The sequence below is a fragment of the Dermacentor silvarum genome, chromosome 8, assembly GCF_013339745.2.
Source record: "Dermacentor silvarum isolate Dsil-2018 chromosome 8, BIME_Dsil_1.4, whole genome shotgun sequence".
In the NCBI taxonomy this organism is placed as follows: domain Eukaryota; kingdom Metazoa; phylum Arthropoda; class Arachnida; order Ixodida; family Ixodidae; genus Dermacentor; species Dermacentor silvarum.
Window position 1 is genome coordinate 120,976,151 of NC_051161.1, and position 8,103 is coordinate 120,984,253.

The 8,103-nt window shown below is 42.7% G+C and overlaps 1 pseudogene; it reads right to left on the reverse strand.

The window, feature by feature from the left end:
• The window catches only part of LOC119461648 (glutamate receptor ionotropic, kainate 2-like), a 39,346-nt pseudogene extending 31,499 nt beyond the window's left edge, over positions 1-7,847 (reverse strand).
• Positions 7,848-8,103: the final 256 nt, after the last annotated feature.

The window sequence follows — 8,103 nt, forward strand, 5'->3', positions numbered from 1 at the left end:
TGAAGAACTGATTTCCTGAATTCGTTCGATACAACGTTACAGGCTTCTATCCCAGTGATATTCCTTTCTCGTTTCGTCAGTGGTCCGAGAACGCGTTATCAGTCTCTGTCCAAGTTATCACCGTGATCGGCCAGTTGTTAAAGGTGGTTGATAATAAAAACGGAATTCTTACATTCTACCGACTCTACATTGCAGTAAAAGCCCATTTCTGGCAATATAAGAAGTGAAAAACTAATACTTGCCATTTGGCAGACCTCTGCTAAGTGACTAATTATGTAACGACTCTGTCTTAATTAAGCTAGCGACATTCGGCCAATAAGAGGGGACAATTAAAACCTAGGGGCGCCGTGATACGGACAAACAACCCTGAAAACAGGCCGCAGTTAATCATGGACAATCACTTCCAGAAGGCACTTCTGGACTTTCCGAAGGAACCTGGGCACTATATTTTTATACTGTACTACACTGCCAGACAACGCTTGCGTTAATAAAGGAAGCAAAATTCGGCTACGCATGCCCTTACCGATCTTGATGTCAGCCATCGCTGACCAGCTGTCGAACAGCGGTAGCAGCACCAGCAGCAGCGCGATCACTTTGTGCTCCCGCATGGTGGCGTCCTGAGTGTTGAGCGTCGCTCAGCCAAGCGGGGTCGTCATGGCAATCCTACGAGCGGGAGACAAGGCAAGCTGCCACATTATTATATACGTATATTGTAGATCAGGGGCATATTCGCTTTCCAAGTTGGTTAATATTACCGACTGGTTTGTAATAAACCGATTAAGTCGGTATTAATCAATATTAGTTGATATTAAGCGATATAAGTTCGGTAACATAAACAGACCGAATTATATTACTGACAGGCATATGTACCGAACATGAAAATTTCATTTTTGTTTAAATAAAACACTTGGGCGTGGAAGAGCAGCATCTCTGTCTACGAGGACAATGAATCCATATCTGCATGTTTGTTATAGTGAAATCTGCTTTTCTTGGCCTACACATCGAGACTAAGATGTGACATTGTGCAGTGAGTTTCCCCCAAAGTGCTTTGTCCTGCAGTTTTTCTGTCATCTCGCGGTATTCGACACGCGCTTCATGGGTGCTTTTCGTCATATGTGGCGACACAATGGTCTATATCACATTAGTGTCAATTTTCTGGACCCTTGAAGGCAAGAATATGACTAAACCACTTCAATACAGTTCCTCAGGCATCTGACTGCATAACCAGGATAAATATTACACGTAATCATTTCGCAGAAAATTTTCAAAGGAATGGAAACATTGTGCAATATATCGTAGTGTACAATGGGTCTAATCAGGAGAATATATACATAGGATTGGGCTCCCACCAGCGACATGTTATTTTTTCGTCGATTTCCTTTCCCCTTTCTTCATTATATTCTATATATATATATATATATATATATATATATATATACTCTACTCGATATGAGTCGACAAAAAATAACATGCCGCCGGTGATATATATATATATATATATATATATATATATATATATATATATATATATATATATCTTCCCCTGATTGACAAGCTTGGCCGCAGTAGCTGGCTGTATATTATACCTGCAGAAAGCTGCAGGAATTCAAAGGCGAAGTCTTTTTTTTTTACTTACCCGATTGTTGGAGAACCCAGCAAAAAAGCAAGAGTGTTGTATTTACAAAAGACTGTGTTCCTTATACACAGCAACTGAAACATTGGAGTAATCAGTGCGTAAAGATAATAGGTGTACATAAAAATATGTAAGGGTAAAATATATACGTGAAATGTTTACATAAAGTAGCAAGCAAAAGTCTGGATCTCGCTAAAAATGAAGAATAGCTTTGTCGGCCTAGGCATGGAGCTGGAAATGAAGTGGTAGAGCCCACTTGAGCAGAGAAATCTCAAAATACAAAATAGCAACAAGTTAGCAATGATACAAAAAGTTAACCAAATTTAGGCGCCTTAGGCAAACAGTAGATACATAGGCTCTGAAATGCAAAGGTAACACCAAATCTATGCAGTAATCTGTCCATGTATTAAATCGTAAATAATTTAAATTAGACAAAGTTGAACGCCAATGTTTGCTTACTATTCAAGAACCATCAAAACAGTGAATCAGTGCAAATGCGTAAACTTCATTTCAGGGTTTGATACCATGTTGTAATGCTTAGTGAGCATCCAATGCATAACGGGACTAAGATCGTTCTTCCTCAACAAGCAAAAGCTTCGTTGGAAGTTGGCGCCTGTCCTGTACTTCTTGTAAGTGTGCTATTTTTTCTAGCTATTATTAAGTTTAAATCATGAACCAAGTAGCTCAGCAGCACGTTTCAAGCAAAAGCACGCACGTGCCTCATTGATATTGACAAGACACTACGAACCGTAGCTGTGCTACTCCACAACACAACGTGCCTTCGACACGCCTCTTGCAGAATGTTGCGGAAGCAACTTTTCGCACTTAGCTGCTCTTAACACGCCCCATATATCCCACACACTCACAAAGCCATGCTTCACTGTGCGCAGGCGAATGCACCTTCGGACCTGTGTCGCCATCCTTGGCATGCAGTTCCTTCTCGCGCAATGAAAAAAAAACTATATATATATTTCGGGGTTTTACGTGCCGAAAACCGCGATCTGATTATGAGGCACGTCGTACAGTGGGCAATTCCTGATCATATTTCACCGCCTGAGGTTCTTTAACGGGTACACAAAATACGTAATGCACAAACGTTTCTTGCATTGCTCCCCCATTGGAACGCGACTTCCGCGGTTGGGCATCGAAACCGCGACGTCGTACTGCACAGCACAAACCCATTTAGCCACGGGGCCACCGCGGTGGGTAATGGGAATTTATGTGTCACTTCATAGTGATCTATGATAAGATAGCTTTTTCGTTTTTTTTTTCTATTACACGTAATAAGCAGTTACCCCGGATAGCAGTGTTGGTGGGTATACGCGTAATGTACGTCACGCTTATTTTGCCTATTTTGAAGGATCGTCATGGGCAAGCGAAAAGAGACCAGGAGACAATATTTTTAGCAGAGCGGGTACAGAATATATATTTTTATTTTATTTATTTTGTTTATGATACCCTCATGGTCAACAGACATTACAGCGGGGAGTGGTATAAAGTACAGAACAACAAAATTTTAACTACAAGAAGCACAATGTTTCTGGTTATACGATAATAGTTATGAAGAGGCAAAATACATGTTACAAAAATACTATAGATACAATAAATACAAAGAAGCAGTCCAGTGTTTCTAATTATACAATAATTGCTATAAACAGGCAAAATACAACAAGATGTTACAATGCATTCGTTAATGAATGAAGTCACACATTTTTCGTGATCTGAGATTGTTACTACCAATTTGGCAAGGCAATTCGAATCATTTGATGTGCGTGGTATGTATGACTGTAGGAATGATTCTGTTTTACACAACGGAATGCCAACTTTATGAGCGTGATCCAGACGGTGCGAAACGTAATGGGGGAGGAAGTATTAGTAAATCGCGCAGGTAAGGATGATGATACAGTTTGTGAAAAAAGGCTTAAGCAAAGCATCGCACGCCGAGAAGCAAGCGTAGGTAGTTTAAGGTTAGCTTTCATTACCGTGATGCTCGAGATTCGATTGTAATTAGAGAGTATAAAACGGACCGAATTATTTTGCACCATTTCTAGCGAATGTACCAAATTATTATGATGCGGATCCCAAACCGAAGCGGCATATTCTAACCTAGGACGAATGAGTGTTTTATATAGCATTAGTTTGAGAGACGAAGGCGACTCTGCAAAGTTACGACGAAGATATTCGAGCTTGGGATTAGCGTTGCAGACAACATGAGAGATGTAAGTATCTCATGTTAGATTGCTACTGATGTGAACTCCGAGGTACTTATATGAAAATACGTGATCGAGTAGTACATCATTTAGGTGATAAATAGGTAAACTAGTAATCTTTCTAGACACTCGCATGAATTTGCATTTTTTAGTGTTTAGGTCCATAAGCCAGGTGTTACACCACTCAAAGACGGCGTTAATGTCAGCTTGAAGAACAGCGGCGTCGTTTGGACATGTTATTTCTCGGAAAATTACAGAGTCATCGGCAAACGAATGAACGGGTGAGGAAGTGCAAGATGGTAAATCGTTAATATAAATAAGGAAAAGAAGAGGGCCGAGGACTGAGCCCTGCGGTACAACAAAATGGACTGTGCATTCTTCAGAATTCGCGCGGTTAGCTGAAACAAACTGAGAACGGTTAGCAAGAAAACTTTCAATCTAGATTAAAATGCAGGGATCGAGGTTAAGTAGTCGTAATGAGCAGTTTGTGATACACTTTGTCAAAGGCTTTCGAAAAGCCAAGAAAAATGCAATCAGCCAAGGACTTATTGTCAAGAATGGTGTTTAGTTTGTGTACAAAAAGTGTTAATTGAGTTTCACACGAGTATGATTTGCGAAATCCATGCTGCGATGGTGTGAAAAATGAATGTGATTCCAAGAACGTAGCTAGGTGAGAAGCCAAGATATGCTCTAGTATCTTGCAAGGTATACTTGTGAGGGAAATTGATCTGTAATTTAGAGGAGAATGCTTATTGCCTGATTTATGGACTGGAATTACCTTCCCGACCTTCCACTCGGATGGAAGAATACCATCGTGCAATGACTGCTGGAAAATTTTCGTTAAGATGATTGATGTGTAGCAAACTGTGCTTTGTAGGAACTTCAGATTAATCTGATCACAACCAGGCGCAGAGGACGGTTTCAGGGACCTAATGATGCTTGCGACGCCATCATAGCTGATAATGGGAGGGAACATTATATCATGGTGATATGGTCCTAGGTGTGGCGGAGTGGAATTGCTGAGTAACGAAAAATGTTTTGCGAAGACTTCATTTAGTACTCCGGGACACTGGTTGGCCGGTATAGCATCACCATTATGGTCATTGAGCGCTATTATGTTATCGCTTTAAGATAAAGTTGTGAGTTGGAAATTTTCAGACATTGGACAGTCCCGGTTGGCACAATGAAATATCATAGATGGTGCTGTTGTGAAGACCGACTGAAGACAAAGTTGGCACAGAGAATCGACGCTGAACGGATGTTTGCTTCCCCGTCCAGGAATTCCTAATTGAATCCATCCGATTGCCTTGATTAAGTTTGCATCCCTGTTCTTTTTTTAACTTTTCGAACAATGATTACTGCTTTTACTGTTCTCATTTTTACTCGCCGTGGTGGATTATTGGATATAGCATCGTGCTGCTAAGCACAAGGACGCGGGATCAAAACCCGGCCGCGACGGCCTCATTTCAACCGTGGCGAGAAACAAAAACCGAAAAAAAAAAGCCCGCCCGTGTACAGTGCATTGGGCGCACGTTAACGAATCCCAGGTGGTCAAAATTAAACCGGAAAACCCCCCTACAGCGTGCCTCATAATCAGATTGTGGTTATGGCAAGAAAAACCCCAAAACATAATTTAAATTTCTTCTCACTTTGAAATGTAACTTAGCCTTTCCACGTATTATTTACACTAACTTAGCCCTGAAATCGATTTCCGATAATACCGTAGAATAATCCATCCATTTCCTTGGCTGCAGTGCCCCATGATGTACGAACCATATCTTTGCTGTACAACTCCTACAACAGTTTTTTTTTTTTTTTTTTTTTTGCTTGAGTAGTGTATTTTGGTATTGTGATTGTGGGATATCCCGACCTAAAGAGGCCTATAACTTCCAATTTGTGTACATTTAAAGTAAAAATTAAGATAGAGAGTTCCGAGAACGCCTAAGCGACGACCACGCAGAAGCAGTGTGAGATGCGAAGCGAGCAGAGATAACGTCAAATCACCTAATTCCTGGTCGATAAGGTATGTGCCTCTTGAGCAGCGGAAACAACAACAACATCTTCAAGCCAACTGCTTATCGCAGCAAATAAATGAAGGCTTCGAAGGCTCAGCGCCCTTGCCGGTTTCTTCCCTCTTTCTCTCTCTTCGCACATTAGTAATATAAGTACCACCTCCGCGCTCCTCCACTTGCCGCTTGCAAAATATAAAAGAAGCACTTGCCGAGCTGGTGTGGCGCAAACAGCACTCTGTTTCAGAGCACACCGTTTCAGACAGTTCCAAACAGTTTCAGAGCACACGGCAAGTTTCTCAGCCACTCGCGACTGTACAGAGGATCTGCAGCGTTGCGCAACACAGTTCCTGCGCAGCTTTATTCCGCGGGTCCCCGTCGTTGTGGATTTATCGTGAATAGCAGATGTTCGGACTTTCAAAGGGAGGCCTTCGCATAGCAGAGACATCGGGTCATTCGTCATGCGTAGCATCTCCGAGACAAAGACGCTTTGTGCAGCGAGCAGACGCGACGGAAGACGCGCTCAATGCGGATCTAGGCGCCGCCGAACATGCGCCCATTCCTTGTTGTCGAAATTACAATGTAGATGGCAACGCCGCCACGTAGAAAGCTTCGCAGATTCGTGCAAAGTACTAAGACGAACAAGTGACTTCGGGTGCTTTGTTTCTCATTTGTTTCTCAGTTGGAAAAAACAATATTTAAATCAAACACCAAGATGAGACCCCGCTCTGGCACTATAATTTGGTTTTCTATGAAAATAGGTTTGCAACTTCATGAAGGAAACTCAGGTGATTTAAATTTCCTTTTATGACAAGGTGACACCTTTCACCAAAACAATACAAATTCACAGCATTTATGCACAGTGATTGTTTTCGCGCGGACCAATAAGTATGCACCCTTTTCAACTCGACCATCTTTCTACTTTACAGCATCATCTATCGATCTAATATATATATATATATATATATATATATATATATATATATAGTTTATGAACTGTTCGCTAAAATAAAAAAATACGGCACAAGAAGGTCTCATAGTGAAAGTTGTAAGGCTGGCTGTCGCATATACGGGAATTTTGCGATGCTGCGACGGATATGCGCAATTTATTTAGCGCAGCCTTACGTCCAATTCCTACATTAATCTTTAAGTATCGGGGATATGATGTCCGGGACCTCTCACACAGTCGTATGTATGCAGATCCTCTTTATCTTTTATTGTTATTTTATCGCGCTCGTTAAATCCTCCTTTCACTTCATTGATTTAGCAGTGCACGCGTTACAAGTGTCATTGTTGTTTTAAATAGCCATTAATTACCCACAGTAGGCTTCTCAAGCTCAAAGATCCTGACGAACCTTCGATCTAAAGAACGATCCGAATGGCTGCGTAGTTTGATTAGTGACATACAATAACTGCAGTGTCAAAGTTATTGTGCGCTCCCTGTAAGGACGACGTGTTTCCTGGCGGAAACGGGAAGGTGCGGATTCACAAAAAAAGGTATTTTAATATTTTGCTCCAAGAACTTGGTAATACCGATAGTTAATAATTCTCTCATATCCCGACGGTACAATTCATACAGCGACACACGTACACTACCAGCGAACGGCCTAACCTAAGAACACCTACATACGCAGAGAAATGGACAAAACGCAACGGCCGCAGGTCAAGGAACGTGTATGTGCGACACAACTTATTGCAAGCAGACAGGGACGGGAGAAGGAGGGGAATGCATAGTGCCCTCCGTCTTTGGGACGTCGTCGGCGTTCACTGGCGCCGCAGAAATGCCGAGACGTGCTTTCGTTTCGGGCAGCTGTCGAACACCTTAGCATTACTTCCAGGCTAGTAGGCCCCTGTGTCGCTGTGGTGAGGTTGAAAAGATGGTGTCAAGACTTACCTGTCGGGTGGTGCGTCCCTGTCCCCGGGAGTATTCACCGCCGGAGCACGGGGAGACTACGCTTGGGCGCCGATGCAGCCCGCCGCCGATCCAAGATGGCGCGGCATCGATCGGTGCCGCAGCATCCCGTCTCCCATCGCTCCTTTCCCCTCTCCCCCATCCCTCCCTGACCTGCCGCCGGGGAAGGAAAGGGTGCGGAGGTCGAAGCCGGGATAGACTCTGCACGCGTCGTATCTATGCCCACGACCCGCGGAAAGAGTGTGGTGGCCAGTGTGCTGTTGTGGTGATGGTTTCACTCCGGCTAGCTCGACGCGGCATGCGCAATGGTGACATTTACAGTAAAGACAACAACAAATG